We start from the raw sequence: 19,161 nt of genomic DNA on the forward strand, positions 1-19,161 counted from the left end.
CAAACCCTATGAATGACATGTTGATTTAATCTCCAATTCTCCAGTGTTGATTATTCTAACAGACCATGGAGGATTTGATTGACTTGAGCAATTTAAAGACCTCACATTGACTAGAGTTAATGAACACGCTGTCGGTATTCTCCAGGCCAGTCATGTGAAACGGATAGTCTGCATATTGATGGCACACACACACCACCCCTTACCTCATCTCTCCATGTTGTAAATCACATCCGAGGCAGCCCCAGTCCAACATCCTCTTCTCCATGGCCAATGAGCAGATAGCGTCTGTTAACGGCATAGGCCACGTCAGGGGCGTCGCTATTGGCAACGTCACCGTGACAGGACTGGTTCAAGCTGTCGATGCCGAGACTGGGAAACTTGTTGTCTCTCAGGTAAAATACCTGTACATCATCAGCTGAAACACAATGTGTGTTTAATCCTGTTTTTCACCAATTGAAAGTGATGTAATTCTATGCTGGTGTTTTCTATGAACAGGATCAAGTAGAGGTTCAAGTTGTGCAGTTGAGGGCCATTCGCATCCAAGCCCCTCTCACCAGAATGAAGACTGGGACACAGGTAATGCATGATAAATTAACTGTAATCTCAAATTGTCTCTGACAGTGACCACAGGACATTCTTCAATCCAAGAAAGATGCATGACATTGTGAATATTAAGACTTGTGACCTGCTCTGAGTTGACTCATCCTATCCCTTCACCTAGATGCCTGTATATGTCATAGGGCTCAGCAGCAGTCAGACCCCCTTCTCATTTGGGAACGCCCTGCCTGGCCTCACCTTCCAATGGACCACCACCAAGACAGACATCCTGGAACTGCAATTACGACACGCCGAGGTGGGAACCACTTTTTCATCTAGAGTTTTTCTCCTTGATGAGTGTCGAAGGGCCGCTGAAGTTACATTTGGGTCCACAAGCGCCATCGTTTTCAACTGAATCCACAAGAAGCCATAAATGGTGTAATGGGAAATGATTACAATTCTACTGGTATGATTACAATTCTAGATGAGTCAGATAAGACGTCTTTGTTTTGAGCTCCTCTCATTATTTTGTATCAGAGTGACTGACTGAATTAGGACAAAATGTTGCTCCACCTTCACTAGAGAAACAACATCTGATATTTCTAACTCTATTTCTGCTTTCATTCACTGATAAAACCCCCGTCTCTGTTCAGGCCTCCGTCCAGCTCCAACCGGAGCATAACTTTGCGATGAGTGTGACAGGGAAGACTAAAGGAAGGACCGGCCTCAAGGTGGTCCTAAAGGTCACTGACACCAAGGCTGGACAACTAGAGGGAAACCTACTGGAGCTCATTGATGAACTCCAGATCCAGGTACTATACTTATGCAGATACCGATAATATGCCAGAGGAAGTCAGATACCAAGTCCGACTTACTGCTGGTTCTTTTCTCCCTGGTTCTTATTTGACTGATTTGGCCAGAGATCCCAATCTCCTGTTGGCCTAGGTCAGGGGAAGAATTCAAGTCAGCAGTACTGCTAGCTAAGAGGTCCGGATTTAGGGTTCAGCCCAGAACACAGCGTTGTGATGGATCACTCTGTGGCTGGATCACACCGTTTCAGAAATATATGACACGGCTCATATATTTCTGGTTTGGTTTATAGTGCTTGTTTATGGACCTCCGCTTGTCCTTGCGTTCCCTTCCACCTAAAAACAAACTGAAAGTGAACCAACATTGCAAGAGAAAACAACATGCTGAGAAGTCTGAATCATTGAAGTTTTGAATGTGGTCCTTGAGTCTCTCTGTGGTAGTTATCTTTTATAAAGTGATAAGGACAGATGAGTCGTGCATCCTGCTTCAAACTGCATTATACTATGTCGTGTCACGAAAACCCAAACATCAAAGGATGGGTAAAAACCTCTGTTCATTGCTCTCAACTCTTCCCTTTGATCAAGGTTTATGACAAGCTGCACATGCTTAACCCAGCCATGGAGGCTAAGGAGATACTGATGGCTCCCAACTCTGGGCTCAAACTCCAGACTAGCAGGTAATGTTAGAGGGGCCTACCAACACCCCTTTGTCTTAACCTAAGACACGTTGAACACAACATTTTCCATTGAACACTGAACACTACACATGCACTCTTAGGTTCCATCTCAAATGATACCATGTCCTCTACTCTTGACTATTAAAACAACCGTTTGAGTCGTCTCCAGAAGATACAAGTCTAACTCTGGTGTCTTCTCCCATGGTGTGTGTAAACAGGGACGGTGTAGGTTCTCTGTCCTACCGGGTGCTGGATTGTCCCAACCAGGCTACCATCGTCCAAGTGAATGAGAAGGGCCTCCTGTCCTCTGGCTCTCGCACTGGCTCCTCCTCCCTGCTGGTGACCTCACAGGAGACCTTCGGTGTCAATCAAACACTGGTCCTCGCAGTGAAGGTGAGACCCAGTGGCTCCTTACTTCAATTCTATGAATCTTTGTTGTCCCTACGGCAAATAAACACAGTGCAAGGAATGAGAAATAACATAGTACACTAAAATCCATGAATAGATCAATGGAAAGGGGATACCTAGTCAGTTGTACAACTGAATGCATTCAACTGACATTTGTACATGTAAAGTTTTTGTCTTTCACAATTTCTGGATTAAGTTTGCTTTATTTAGTTGAAAGAACTTCAAGTTCTATCCATATCATCCTAAATTTACCGTATCTCATAAACTCAGCAAAAAAAGAAACGTCCCTTTTCCAGGACCCTGTCTTTCAAAGATAATTTGTAAAAATCCAAATAACTTCACAGATCTTCATTGTAAAGGGTTTAAACACTGTTTCCCATGCTTGTTCAATGAACCATAAACAATTAATGAACATGCACCTGTGGAACAGTCGTTAAGACACTAACAGCTTACAGACGGTAGGCAATTAAGGTCAAAGTTATGAAAACTTATGAAAACCTTTCCTGCAGGCTCTACTTGACATGACCCTCCAGCATGACAATGCCACCAGCCATACTGCAAGTTCTGTGCGTGATTTTCTGCAAGATAGGAAGGTCAGTGTTCTGCCATGGCCAGCGAAGAGCCCAGATCTCAATCCAATTGAGCACATCTGGGACCTGTTGGATGTGAGGGCTAGGGCCATTCCCCCCAGAAATGTCCGGGAACTTGCATGTGTCTTGGTGGAAGAGTGGTGTAACATCTCACAGCAAGAACTGGCAAATCTGGTGCAGTACTTAATGCAGCTGGTGGCCACATCAGATACTGACTGTTACTTTTGATTTTGACCCCCCCCCCCTTTTGTTCAGGGACACATTATTCAATTTCTGTAAGTCACATGTCTGTGGAACTTGTTCAGTTTGTCTGTTGTTGAATCTTATGTTCATATTTACACGTTTGCTGAAAATATAACACAGTTGACAGTCAGAGGACGTTACCTTTTTTTGCGGAGTTTATAAATGTTGACGCTGTTGTCTTCATGGCATTATAAAGTCATTACAAATGGCATCACATTTTAAGACTATTAAATGAGAGATGGAGTGCTTTGTATTTGACTTATCATTGGTATAAGCGTATTCTCTTACATTGCTGTCTATAGCTAGATTTCCATCCAATTGGTGATAGATTTACAGACATACAGTTGAAGTCCACATACACCTTAGCCAAATACATTTAAAAACTCAGTTTCACAATTCCTGACATTCAATCCTAGTAAAAAAATCCCGTAGGTCAGTTAGAATCACCACTTTATTTTAAGAATGTGAAATGTCAGAAATAGTGGAATGATTTATTTCAGCTTTTATTTCTATCATCACATTCCCAGTGGGTCAGAAGTTTACATACACTCAATTAGTATTTGGTAGCATTTCCTTTAAATTGTTTAACTTGGGTCAAACATTTTGGGTAGCCTTTCACAAGCTTCCCACAATAAGTTGGGTGAATTTTAGCCCATTCCTCCTGACAGAGCTGGTGTAACCAGCTGGTTTGTAGGCCTCCTTGCTCGCACACGCTTTTTCAGTTCTGCCCACAAATTTTGTAGAGGATTGAGGTCAGGGCTTGTGATGGCCACTCCAATACCTTGACTTTGTTGACCTTTAGCCATTTTGCCACAACTTTGGAAGTATGCTTGGGGTCATTGTCCATTTGGAAGACCCATTTGAGACCAAGCTTTAACTTCCTGACTGATGTCTTGAGATGTTGCTTCAATATATCCACATAATTTTCCATCCTCATGATACCATCTATTTTGTGAAGTGCACCAGTCCCTTTGGACATTTTTCCAAAAAGTACGATCTTTGTCCCCATGTGCAGTTGCAAACCGTAGTCTGGCCTTTTTATGGCGGTTTTGGAGCAGTGGCTTCTTCCTTGCTGAGCGGCCTTTCAGGTTATGTCGATATAGGACTAGTTTTACTGTGGATATAGATATGTTTCCTCCAGCATCTTCACAAGGTCCTTTGCTGTTCTGGGATTGATTTGCATTTTTCGCACCAAAGTACGTTAATCTCTAGGAGACAGAACACGTCTCCTTCCTGAGCGGTATGACGGCTGCGTGGTCCCATGGTGTTTATACTTGCGTACTATTGTTTGTACATGTTACGCATGCCTCTTGGAGGAGGGAACGCAACACCCTGCTACACTCAACTCCCCGTGGAGTGAAAGAGGTATGTGATTATAGGTAAGGACGACAGAGGCAGAGAATATTACCGTTTACTGGGAACTTATTTCCTTAACACGGTAATGTGGCGAAAAGGGGCCGTCCACGGAACCAAAGAAAGTAAAGGTTAGTCCTCTCTCCTACCTTACCTGCCTACCTAAACTTAACGCCACGTGGAGCGCTAACCAAACTACAGGGGGTGGTACGCCAAAGTCTTAACTCGTGTGCATAGAAGAGTACATACTACGGGTATATGTATGCCCGCAGGCCTCTTGCCTTAGCACTCCCAAGGTGCCTTCACCTTCCCCCCCGGGAACAAAAACAGAATAATTACTAACGTAAAGTGAACAATTTCAATAATCAAAAACACAGTCCTTTTGACATTAACATGCCTCAGCAGGACTGGCTACAAAATACTTTCCAAAAACTGTCTGAGCAACAACCAACACAGGACATCAAAGAAGCTCTCTCTCCTAACAAAGGAACACTTTATCCAGCTGGAGAAGGAGCTTGTAATTGCAGACAGCTGTATCTGACGAGAGGGCTGGGTCAGCTCCAATCATTGATGGGTCTGACCAATCAGCTGCTTGGGGGATCCAGGAAGCCATCCTGAAAATATATACATACAAACCCACAACACAGAAACTGTGGAACGTAACAGTACAGATGAACATGGTACCTTCAGGTGTTTGGAAATTGCTCCCAAGGATGAACCAGACTTGTGGAGGTCTACAATTTTTTTCTGAGGTCTTGGCTGATTTCTTTAGATTTTCCCATGATGTCAAGAAAAGAGGCACCGAGTTCGAAGGTAGGCCTTGAAATACATCCACATGTACACCTCCAATTGACTCAAATTATGTCAATTAGCCTATCAGAAGCTTCTAAAGCCATGACATACTTTTCTGGAATTTTCCAAGCTGTTTAAAGGCACAGCCAACTTATTGTATGTAAACTTCTGACCCACTGGAATTGTGATACAGTGAATTATAAGTGAAATAATCTGTCTGTAAACAATTGTTGGAAAAATTACTTGTGTCATGCACAAAGTCGATGTCCTAACTGACTTGCCAAAACTATAGTTTGTTAACAAGAAAATTGTGGTGGTTGAAAAATGAGTTTTAATGACTCCAACAAAGTGTATGTAAACTTCCGACTTCAACTGTATATGCAAAAATATGCATATACTTTATATGCAGATTTTCCCATGAGAGATGTTTCCATCAAATTGACTGGTTCAAGTTGCATTTTACTGGTCACATACACATGGTTAGCAGATGTTATTGCGAGTGTCGCAATATGTTGCAGATAAAAGGCTGAGTATGATGATGTAGTGTACAGAAAAATACCTTTTGTGGTTAAATTCCCATGTTCCGAATAAAACAAGTTAAAATATTGCGTTATATAGCGAGTAGCCAACAGCGCTATCTGTGCTCTGTTGGCTAGAGAGCACGTATAGCCTACATGATAAGATTATTAGTATGGACAAATTGCAAAGCATCGATCATCATGTCACCAGAATAAGACCATCGATATTTATTGGAAAGGAGCATCAAGCTCATCACCGTGCACTGTCACCACTCTGAAGTTTATAACTTATTTCATCTGTAGCCTAATAAACTGCATAGTTTCCTGAGTCGTAGTGGGAAGACTACACTACATGCCATTGTGTGACTCCAAGTTTACTTCGATATAATGGTTATTCTATCAATATTTGCCCATAAAAGCGTTTCTACCGACATTTCTCGCATAATTCATTTTACCAACTAAAAAATATCCCACCTTTTTCTAGCGTGTTTTGTCGACATTTGGAAAGTTTGCCGAAAGATTTTCTGTTACCATCAGGCCTGTAATAAAAAAAATCCAACATGTACTTTACTCGCATAAAAAGGTTTTCTCCTTTCTGTGGTTTTCCAGGTGGTTCCAGTGTCGTACCTGCGTTTCAGCACCAGTCCAATTCTACACAGAGACAGCCTGTCTGCTATTCCTCTGGGCATGGTCCTTACTTTCACTGTTCATCTCCATGCTAACACCGGAGAGGTCCGTCAGTCATAACTCCCTGCTCACGTTCACTACCAACAGGTAAGTTCACACTTGTTAGTTCTGGTTAATTATGGTTGCTTTCTGTGTATTTCCCTAAAGGTATTCATTTTCAGGTTACAAAGGACCCTACAATAATACTATTTTGTGCAGATTTGAAAGTCAAATGAATTGACCACTTTTGGGATAATAAAGTTATCTTGTACTTGAGATATGAAGGTACAGGATTCAGAATGTGTACTAATTGGGGAAGAAAATGCAAACAGCAAGGGGAAAAGCAGCATGGCAGACAATTTAAGATGGGATGGTAGGGTTCAAGGGCTGTTACCTGTGTGGACCAAGGCTGTGGAGCCATCATTTTGTCATCATGAGCTGGAAAAGTAGTGCCAAAGCTGCTCTCGGAGTGATCTGTTGGCGCAAACTCTTCCATCTTTCCTCGAACTAATGTCTCTCCATTGCCTTTACCAGTGGAACAGAACATTTTAATTTAACACTTAAATCTCTCAGAATGCATTTATTCAATCAGTTCTTGTAGCCCCTCAGCAAAGTAAACATTGTAAATAGTGACTCCCTGCCTAGTATTGATTTTCTGAATTACATTCTCATGCTCTGTATGGGGTGTACTTTTTAATGATATTGACCCGTACAGGACATTGAGATATGTAGAAGTGGAAACACTGCGATTCGTCTGTGTTTTGCTGTTTGAGTACAACACAAAGTATGTCTGTGTGATTGTGACTGCATGTTGCACAGCCGCAGTCTGTATATCTGAATGCTGCAGCGGTACAACTACAGTAAACGAGTGCACCATGGCACCCACAAGAGTCTAAGCCGGGGGAGGGGGGAGATACTACTAAGCTATATGGAATTGTTTTAAAGTCATACCAAGGATCGTTTTGCTATTAGATTTTGAATTTTAAGACCCCTTGAAGTATCAAAAAAAGATATACAAAAATTATTTGATGACATAATTTTGGGCCTTGCTGCTATTAGCCAATACAAACTCATTGAATAACAGATTCACTACATGGAACAACAGGTAGTCGTCCCCCCCCCCCCCCCCCCCCCAAAAAAAAAGGTTGTTCTGAAGTGTCTGTCCTATATCTGAGAGGTAGAAGACAGTCAGAAAACACTTTTTTCCCCTGCAAGTATTTAACCCCTTATTTTTGGCACTAAACAGTCTCCATATATTCAGTTGAGTCTTGTGAGGCCTGTTGCTGTCCTAGAGCAAAACAACTGATGTGTTTGTGAGAGTCTCACCTTTCCATAGAGGGGTTATTTTAGTGTGTAGTCCAAACTGTTTGGATGCTATAGACAGAAGTTGGCAGATTGGCTGCACCGACTTCAGACGAGTCCTAAGATGCTTGGAGGTCATAGAGCATCTTTCCATAGATGGGTCATAATAGTTTATATGCCAAACAGTTGGGACGCTACAGACGATTTTGTGAGAAGACCGATTTTTGGGACGTCTCATGGTCTGACAAGCACCGCTCTAGCTCGGTCACCTTTCACCACAGATGCAGAAGTGTTACATAGGCGGATGAAGTCAATTGAGATGCATCCAATGCAGATATCTCTAGCTTAAAGTGACCAATTTTTCTGGGGTTGTTTTTATTGTGCTAATTAGATTTCCGAGGCGGCGTGGACATCGACCATAGTTTTAAAGCCAGCACCTCTCTCCCAAGGTTCACAACATGAATTTAGCTGGCTGTTACTTAGTAAGATGGAGCCGACAGACATGGCAGCTCTGCTTCTAGCTCCTAAGCAACTTTGCAGTATTTTGTTTTTGTGTGTGTTATTTCTTACACTATTAACCCAGAACGCTTTTTCTGTTATTATATACAACCGGAAGTAACTTTTGGATATCAGAGGGGCGGTAACTCACCAGCAAGAATAATACTTTCCCGAATTGGATCCTTTGTTCACCCCCCCCCAGGGCAATTGAACTTATCCCAGAGGCTGCTCCAAGACGCCGGCGGAGAAGAGGTATTTGGAGTGGACTTCTAGTCTGACTCAGGAGGCGTGCACACCATCCACCGCTTCAGAGTATATTACTCGCTATGTTCAGTCTCAGAACAATAAAGTAGACGAGCTCAGGGCGAGGATCTCCTTTCAGAGAGACATCAGGGACAGTAACATACTCTGTTTCACAGAATCATGGCTCTCTCCAGATATACTGTCCCCATCCATACAGCCAGCTGGGTTCTCAGCACATTGCATACAAGAATAAAAAACTCTCCGGGAAGAAAGGCGGTGGTGTATGTTTCATGATTAAGTACACATGGTGTGATTATGATAACGTACAGAAACTCAAGTCCTTTTGTTCACCCGACCTAGAATACCTCGCAACAAATGCCAACCGTATTACCTCCCAAGAGGATTCTCTTTGGTTATAGTCACAGCCGTGGATATTCCCCCTCATGCCGATACCACGATGGCCATCAAACTACTGCACTGGTCTATTCAATGCTGGTCTGACAAAGCTGGGACCGAGAGACTGAAAAAGAGCTTCTATCTCAAGGCCATCAGACTGTTAAATAGCCATCACTAGCTGGCTACCACCCAGTTACTCAACCCTGCACCTTAGAGGCTGCTGCCCTATATACAAAGACATGGAATCACTGGTCACTTTAATTATGTTTACGTACTGCTTTACTCATTTCATATGTATGTACTGTATTCTATTCTACTGTATTTTAGTCAATGCCACTCTGACATTGCTCGTCCTAATATTTACATTTTTCTTAATTCCATTATTTTACTTTTAGATGTGTGTGAATTGTTAGATATTACTGCACTATTGGAGCTAGGAACACAAGCAATTCGCTACACCCGCAATAACATCTGCTAAATATGTGTATGTGACCAATAAAGTTTTATTTTATTCCCATTTCAGAGTGAGTTGTTTCCACCTGAGTGAGCTAAATGAATAGGTGAGAGTGAAGAGGGGAGGCTGTGCTGCTCAGCCCTGCTAGGGACTCTGTCATTCGCCTGCACAATAAATTGATTCCATTATTTTGTTCTCAAAGTGCTGACAGACTATAGAAGAGATGTGTCCAAATAAGAGTAAGTAAGATGGTGGGGTAGTAAGGGGCTCTGACTGTGATTGGGGCCCTATAGGGCCACAGGAGAATCACTTCTGGTCTTGTGTCCAGGCAGAGGTAGTTGATTACTGGTTATGCAAGTATAGCCGTTGTGAATTCGTACCAACCAAACTCATGTTGACCATTCGCTCTCCTGTCTGTCTGTAGGGATGACCTGGTGCAGGTTGGCCGAGGCCCATGTAACAACAGTGACTGTGCGGACGGCCAACGTGGGTCTCACCCTGCTGGCCGTGTGGGACGAGGAGAATACGGGGATGGCTGACTACCTGGCACTGCCAGTCCAGCATGCTATCCACCCAGAGAACGCCACGATGCTGGTGGTGGGAGATGTGGTTTGCCTGAGTGCCCAGCACCTCAGCCTCCAAGGTGAGATGTCAAAGAGAGGTTAATGTGGTGTTGTAAAATAACAGATGCACTGTTACTAGGCACTGTTACTAGTAGTACAACCAAGGTGCATGAAATGAGGTTAGGCTTATCTACGAAAGATGTTCAGACTATTTTGGATTGAAATGTATGTTTCATTGGATCGATTGGCACTTTTGATGTTGAATCTTTATGTTAACTATGAGATAATGATATTTTTAGCAATTTACTTTGTTTATGTAGTTCTGAATGCAGTCATTTTTCTGCAGATTTTTTTGGAGCTTTTTTTTCAAAGCTAGAAATAAGAATGTTTATTGGAGGTTTGCAAACATTACCATTGTCAGCCCTGAGTGAAGCAGTGTGACGTATAAGACAGTCTTCTAAATGAAGTGTGAATATTCTAGATTTGAGCGTTGTGTAATGTTTCAGCTCTTCTCTCTTCCCTACAGGTGTCCCGGGTACCTGGACCTCCTCATCCACTGGCGTGCTGCAGGTGGACTCTAAAACGGGCGTGCCCAGAGATGCAGGCACCGCCACTGTCTACTATGAGATCACTGGCCTGCTGAAGACCTACAGAAAGGTACTATACTTGTTTTACACATTCGCTATGGCAGTAAGATGATATCTCCATCAAATCTGACACCATGTGGATGCATCACAAATACTTATCTCATCACCATCGTGATCACTAAGACAGCTTTGTGTAAGGTAGCCTAGTGGTTAGAGCGTTGGGCCAGTAACCAAAAGGTTGCTAGATGGAATCCCCGAACTGACAAGGGTACAAAAAAAAAAAAAAAGTTCTCCAGGCGCCGAAGACGTGGATGTCGATTATGGCCGCCCCCGCACCTCTCTGATTCAGAGGGGTTGGGTTAAATGCAGAAGACATATTTCAGTTGAATGCATTGTTGTACAACTGACTAGGTATCCCCCTTTCCCTTTCCCACTAGTGTAGATGTTAATCATAGTGGTGTAATGTGTGTGATGCCCCTCCCCTTATGTGGCGATTCTCCGCAGAGCGACATGACGCAGGCAGCATGGTAAGGATTCATTACTAGCCCAGCCTTCCTCTCTGAGATTGAGCTCTCTCTCTCACACAAACGCACAGAGAGAGTCTGTCTGTCTCTTCCAGGCAGCTCCCTCCTTCTGGCTGCTACAGGCCTTTTGTGCATTTACATATGAATCTTTCCCAATTAGCAGGGAGTGAATGGCTGAGGAGGATCCGTGTGGATTAGATGGATGCTATCTGGTTCAGTAGATAACTCACTAATGACATTTTTAAAGGAGAATGACTCTGAATGGAGATGTTAGCAGATACCATGTTGCTGTACTGAACACTGAAATGAATATGCACAGCTGTTCACTTGCGTTGCGGGAATTGGTCTATATGGATAGGGCTAAATTGAAATGTTTCTTACAGACGGAATATGAAAAGCATGGTAGGAATTAAAAGGGAACAGTTTGGAGATTATGGAATATTATTAGACAGTTGAGGACCAAAGTGTGCACCAGTTCCTAAGTAATTTCAATGCACTTTTATGACTCAAAGAAGTCTACGGTGCTTTTTTGAGGTCCTAGCTCTGCCATTGGGGAACTCCAGCAAGCACACTTGGAGTTTTATTTGTTTGGAATACAACCCCTGCATCCCTGCCATCACACACTGTTTTTTTTACTCAATTTAAAAACAGCCCATTTATAAATCACAATCTGGGTCAGGTGTGCATCATTTGAAAGCCTATTCATGACTAGCTAAGTTATAAAATACAATCTTAGTGTTAGGCTTTTACAAGGCAATTCAGAGAAACGGATCGTCATTTTGGTGCGCGTAGGAGCCATGACTCCATTCAGGTGCGTGTTCCACTGCAAATTTTCTTCACAATGGACAAATAGACTCATTGTGTTCAGAACAACCCAGGGTATGTACTCTTGTAACTGTACATCAAACATAGTGATCATAAGCGTTGACACATTTGGACTCGCGGGTGTTTGGCTTTTGAATGACATCAAAGCGTTATTTACTGTATTAGAATCCTCCACGTCTCATCTTTCAAAATACATCGAGTCCTCTTCATTTACAGCAACCCTCACTCAGACAACAACAAATGTGCAAAAGTTGCCCAACTTGCTTGAGGGATGGGAGCAACTTGTCATGCACGGTGGTCAAGTTCAGAACAGCTGTCAGTCAAAACCCATACAGTGCTGTGAAGTGCAGAGCCTGAGCTCTGACGTCATGTATAGCATGTTACTGTACAGTCATTGCGTTCCAATTTAGCCATTTATCAGTGTTCAAGTCTGCCATTTTCTACCTGTACTGGTACGAGTGTAAAGGGCCACATCACAGGATAGGTGAGGCAACCCCTGGAATCGCTTTTACCAGCCCTGTTCCTTTGTCATTGCATTGAGATGCACCCCAAGAGATGCCAGTGTTGTGCCTCCCTGTGTGTGTTTGTGCCAGGTAGTGGTGGAGGGGGCCACCAGGACAGCGGTGATGGGGGACAAGGACACCAGGGTGCTGCTCACCACCAGAGAGAATGGAAACAAGCTCATAGGCTCCTGTTCCTTGGCCCAGACTGCGTCTATCGCCCTGCTGCACCCAGAGAGCTCCGTCAGCTGCCTTCTGAGCTTCACCAGTGACGCTGTCGAGTTCTCCGCACACGACGTCTACCTCAAACACCAGCTTCGATCCCAGCACCGGTAGGACCTGTTAGGACTCAAGAATGATGATGTGGTGAATGTTGGCCAATATGTTCACTGGATGGTCTTTGCTCTAAGTTTCAGTTTACTTATGTATAATGGATATGACCTTCACATCATTAACCGCCCATTAGATCCAATGAAAATGCATGCAGGGATTTACTAAACCCACAGTGGGCCAGCTGGTGTGTGTGTGTGGAGTGCACCAGGGGCTGTTGTGGCAAAGAGGGCAAGGAAGTAGTGTTTACGAGGGAATAATCAATACCTGTAACTCTCATGAAATGAATTCACTGAAGGCCATAAACAGTGTAGGGATAATATAGTCAGCTGAATGGGCTCCCTTTCTCCAAACAACTGATAGCAGAGGGAGGCCTAATTGTGTTAGTTTGTGTTAGCATCTGGGAACGTGTTGTGGTTGTAGAGGACAAGCATACTCTTTAAAAAGTAAGCATCCATGAACATTATAGTCTTGAAATGAGACTGTTGACGTCACTTTCTCGTTAGACCCTTAGATTTGTGCACGCACACATTAGACTGGTTTGTAATTCTATATCTCCTCCTTACAGATTCTTGCTCTCTGACATTGCAGCCTCTGAGTGACCAGCAGACCCGGGTGCTGAGCCTGTCCATGACCAGCCTGTTGGTGAAGGCTGGGGTGAAGGGCAGTGCTTTCTCTGGGGAGCAGGTCTGTGCCAGGCTGCCTGTGGAGACAGGCCTGTATTCTGACCAGACAGAGCTGCTGCTCAGCAACCTGCAGCCCAGCGCAGAGCTCGCCGTCTACGGCCCCGCCGCAGCACTCGACAGCCTGAAGGTCTGGATGTCAATCAACTTTCATATAAAGTACCTTTGACATGGGTCTCATCACACTTTAGAGAAGGAGATAAAAATGGAGAAGGGAAATGATTGATGATGGACAATGAGGGATGTAAAACTTTTGGCACTGGATGTTAATTCTCTATAACCCCGCTGATTCACCCACCATCTCCTCCTGTCCTTTAGGTATCGTCTAGTTCTCTGTCCATCTCGGTTCAGGAGAGAGAGGTGTCCCACGGCTTCCCCAGTTTCTTGAAGTACATGGTCAGTGCCATGGACCCCCTGGCTGYAGCCTCCGTCTCCATTACCAGCTCATCCACTGGCCACACCCTCGTCATCCCAGTCACCCTCATCCACGTGGCTGACCCCAACACCACCATGCAAGGTCAGCAACATAATCTCTGAGTGGAACAGGAATGAAGATATATTAATGGTTTAATGCTGTGATGGTGCAGGGTAGCAAGATGCTGTGTAGAAGGGGAAAAGTATCTACACACTATTACACTTCCCAAACGTTTGAGACTTGGGAAACTTTTCTTTAAAATGTTCAGGTCCATCATCTCATCTTAGAGCTGTATTATTACTGCATCAGTAGGAAAGCAGGAGACTGCAGTGTGAACCCTGCATCTTCTGACCAGCCATCCATAAAGCCATTAGGTGTTAATTGGCTGGAGAAATGGAGCACATTAGGTTTTCTCTGCAGCGCCAACTAGCACAATACCATTGTGTCGTTGTTTTATCAAAACATTCAACAGGGATTCTGCTTTACAAAGAACAAGTTCATAACGGCTAGAAGGGAGCATTGAGCAGTGTCAGGTCCTAGTCTCACCCACCCCTCTGTCCTCCACTCTCTAGCTGCTGCTCCCGTGGTTACCATGGAGGGAGCCCATTTCCTGCAGGGCTTCATAGACTCCTACCAGATGTTCTTCACCGTTTTCGCTCTACTGGCTGGCACGGCCATCATCATCATTGGTGAGTTGCCACTTCCCCCACAAGGCTGGTCACCTCTTTACTGTCAGCAGGTCTGCATTATAAGTCGATACAATGAAAATCACGTGGCTTAGATGGGGCTGGGCGATATGGCCAAAATGTCATATCAGATCTAATTTTTGACGGTATTGCAGTATTTTATTGTAGTTTGTTTCTGAATAATAAAAGTTTGAAATATATGTTAATTGTGTGAGGAGAAATACAGTGGTAGTCAGATGTCATTATTGTTAAGGGTGACAGCGCATTAAAACCAAATAATTTATCTGCATTCTGATTTGTTTTATACTCATCCAAACTAGGACAAAACTGCCGAAGTAGTCCAGTAGAACGTACTGTGCACTGTGTGAAAATATTGTTATAGATTATAAAAATCCATACCAGTATGTGGATCCAAACTGGTATACCTGAAAATACGATATATCACCCAGCCCTAGGCGGGGAATGTGAATTTCTTGATGATACTGCAGATCTTCAGGAACCATGAAGACATCATTTGACCGTCTAACATGTGATGTTAATGCTCTCTCCCCATCAAGTGTGTCATGCACCGTTTTCTGAGAAGGACTTAGCACCTCACCCAGCCTTTCAGAGAACACCGCCCCCTTCAGGTAGAGACCTGTAATTCTTTTTACAATATGTCTTTAAAATAGTTTTTGTTTTTTTATTACCAATGTACAAATACAATAAGGCATAATTTTAATTAACTAGGCAAGTCAGTTAGGAACAAATTCTTATTTTCAGACAGCCTAGGAACAGTGGGTTAACTGCCTTGTTCAGGGGCAGAACGACAGATTACATTGTCAGCTCGGGGATTCGATCTTGCAACCTTTCGGTTACTAGTCCAACGCTCTAACCACTAGGTTACCTGCTGCCCCTAACATGTGCATTCAAATAGAATCAGTGGGAAACCGAGCACACAAGGGGTACAACATAACTAATAACTCATTCATTCATCAATTTCAGGAGTCTTTTTGCCAACTTTTTTCTCCTTATACATTCCAATGAATCGAAGTAATTAAACATTTATTTCTGGAAAAACAAAGCAAAGGCTGTGTTTTTATGCATTTTTATGAATATAAAATTTACCCAAAATAAGTAGAACTTTCAATAGAAATGTAATGTTCTTATCTTCCATTATTATACCGAAAGTTACTTTATCTTTAGTAAACTGGGATATGGAAAATATTTTTTTTAACCAGTCATACATATCACTCCATAATTTGTTTCTATAAGCACAAAGGGGAAAAAATGGTGTTTCAATTTCTGTGTCACAAAATAGTTATTGTGATCAAACTTGAATCTATGCCAAAGGAATTCTCCCAAAGAACACATTTTTATTTTTCCCCCACCTTTATTTAACCAGGTAGGCTAGTTGAGAACAAGTTCTCATTTACAACTGCGACCTGGCCAAGATAAAGCATAAAGCATGGAATAAACAAGCGTACAGTCAATAACACAATAGGAAAAAAAGAAAGTCTATATACAGTGTGTGCAAATGGCGTGAGGAGGTAAGGCAATAAATAGGCCATAGTAGCGAAGTAATTACAATTTAGCAGACCTGACTGCCCTTGACAGCACACAAACATCCTGTGGCGGACTGCAATAGCATTGAATAGTCCCCGCGATATGCAACTGTTCAGGGAAGTCAGGAACCATTAAATATTTTGACGTGCAATTCCTTCGCTTTAGGCGGTACAGGAAAAAACAAGTAATTAGTACCACATTTCTTAATGGGCTTAGTATAAATTTGAGATGGAATTTCTGCTGAATTGTATAGGAAATAACTCGTTAAAGAGATGACGGATTACTTTGTTTGGCAACTTATCCGCTTTTAAATAGTGTTTGCTTCAATTTACCGTTTTCTAATAGGCTCTATACCTCTGCAACACAATTTAATGGAGAGAGTGGTAGCTGCAGTACATTTTACATTTTATTTCATCTGTGTTTGGCAATCTTGTTTTTGCTCATTTGGTTAATAGCTGCTTGGAGACATTGATTACAGCTGTTCATTGCTCTCATATACTCTCTGCTCCACTGAAGGTGCTTGAGTTTCAGTACTGCTCAATTTTATTTTGCCAGCTGTGCTTCACTCACACCTCTGTTTCAGGTTTCACCTCAAACTCCTTCGTCTACAAGATGACCTCCCCGGACCCAATGAGCAGCCACAAACCACGACTCTTCTCCCCAGACTATTATTCCCGGTAGAGATCCCATTAGTACCCACGCCAGCCTCTGACATCATCACTGACTTTAACTCTACATGGGATAGGGAAGTGGTGCTTTTGTCACTCAGGAGAATGTCAGAGTATCTTACTGTTTAGTTCTGTCAGATGTATGGTGTTCAAAAGTATGTGTGGTTTGTTTAAATAGGGGCGAACTCAGTCAAATGTTCACTTAGTCATGTGACTGACAATTTTTCTTAAATGCAAGTAGCGATTTTCCAGAGTGAGTAGGGCTGTGTGTCCGTCCTCCTCTCATACGTGCCCCGGAAACTGATAAGTGGTCGCCATTTTTGTGAAAGTTGAACGGAGGAGTTTGCTCCTCTTTGTTACGCAACTCCTCTATAAAATGTCAGGCACAACAGGCAAAATGTATTTTTACCACTTAACACATATATTTAGGGATTCCTCTTCTGTAAATGGAGTCTCATTTCATACAAGCCCATTTTCTGTTTCCGCCCCTCGATTACCTCTGACCTTTTTAAAAGGAGGTGAGGAGAGGACACAAACCTTCCCTGCCCCACTGCAACAAGATTCGCAGGTCACAGATCGGCCTGATCAGCCATCTCTGGACCCGTGGCCAGGCAGACTGTGTGTGTGTGTGTGTGTGTGCGCGCGCGAAGCATGGTACATTATACATGGTCAGATTTTTATTTATTATTATTTATTGATTTCAGACTAATACTTAATTTTGAGAGGCTGCAATAGTGAACTGATTTATACTGCCATTTCACTTTGCACATGTTGTAGTTTTGTTTTTTAAATACAGTGTGTATTTCTGCCGTGAAGATTTGTATTGTTAATCAACTATATGTTTTTTAACTCAGGAATTTGACAAACTACACTCCTGGATGGCCTAGTTGTCAGCTACTTTTAACACAGATGTCTATTTCAATCAAGGGTATGTCTAAATATTGATTTTGTGAGTATGACCACTGAATCCATTTTTTGTTAAGAGAGTGCTGTATGTATGTATGTATATGTTCAAAATCAGGATATGGTCAGCCAGAGCATCCGCTTTGATGCCGTTCTTGTTTTGCAACCGTTTTATTTAACAATTTCTAAATACTTTGGTCAGTACAGTACTTATTGAGCCTAAAGACGGGCATCTCTTCTGTCGATCACAAATGTGAACCATCTTTCAGTTTTTCACTATACAATCCTTTCAGTACCTCAGCAACCAAAGTTAACTGGCAATGTTATTGTAAATGACCTGTGTATCAAGAGGTATGCGCTGAAGGACTTGAGGCTTCAAGCTCTGACTGCACTTCATTGTTTGGCAGAATAATCACTATTATATTTAGAGAAAGAAAGCTGTGGATCTTTTAAGGAGATTTTATGTTGAATGCTTTGGGTTTTAATGTGCAGACAGAGTATAATATTCCCCTGCTTGATGGTTCCTTTGTGTTTTGGAATTTGAAGCGTCCTGTCTTACTCTTATCTCCGTTGCACTGGCAGAATAAAGTATAAATACCAGAATTACCATCCGCCTTGAGTGATTGTGAGATCAAATATCATTGCTGAATAATATAAAGTTTTAACTTTTCAAATGCCTCTGATTTAACAAGGGGTGTATTCATTACACTGATTCTGTTGCAAAACATTTTGCAACAAACCGTTTACACCAAACACTTGAGTTTTGTTCTTAAACGGAAGTTTTAGTTGTCTCTTTTCAAAGAAAATAAGAGGCTGGAAGGAACCCCATGGACTTCATTCCACTTTAGAGCACGAAATAATTGATTGTTTATAGATGTGCAGCTTGTGCCAAACTATTTGCAGACTATTCAGATTGGAATGGCAACGTGTGGAAACGATACAATGAACTAATCAATCAATCAAATTTTATTTGTCACATACACATGGTTAGCAGATGTTAATGCGAGTGTAGCGAAATGCTTGTGCTTCTAGTTCCGACACTTGCGCAATAACCAACGAGTAATCTAACCTAACAATTTCACAACAGCTACCTTATACACACAAGTGTAAAGGGATGAAGAATATGTACATAAAGATACAGTGGGGAGAACAAGTATTTGATACACTGCCGATTTGCAGGTTTTCCTACTTACAAAGCATGTAGAAGGTCTGTAATTTTTATCATAAGTACACTTCAACTGTGAGAGACGGAATCTAAGTCGGTATTGCCCAGCGACAGCCCCGAAACCTGAAGGATTTGGAGAAGGTCTGTATGGAGGAGTGGGCCAAAATCCATGCTGAAGGTGTGTGTAAACCTGGTCAAGAACTACAGGAAATGTATGATCTCTGTAATTGCAAACAAAGGTTTCTGTACCAAATATTAACTTTTGCTTTTCTGATGTAATC

At 42.5% G+C, this 19,161-nt stretch overlaps 1 pseudogene; it reads left to right on the forward strand.

Annotated features, from left to right (window-relative positions):
- The window catches only part of LOC111976868 (nuclear pore membrane glycoprotein 210-like), a 56,890-nt pseudogene extending 38,010 nt beyond the window's left edge, over window positions 1-18,880 (forward strand).
- The last annotated feature ends 281 nt before the right edge of the window (window positions 18,881-19,161 follow it).

The sequence above is a fragment of the Salvelinus sp. IW2-2015 genome, linkage group LG17 (assembly GCF_002910315.2).
Source record: "Salvelinus sp. IW2-2015 linkage group LG17, ASM291031v2, whole genome shotgun sequence".
NCBI classification, from domain to species: Eukaryota; Metazoa; Chordata; class Actinopteri; order Salmoniformes; family Salmonidae; genus Salvelinus; species Salvelinus sp. IW2-2015.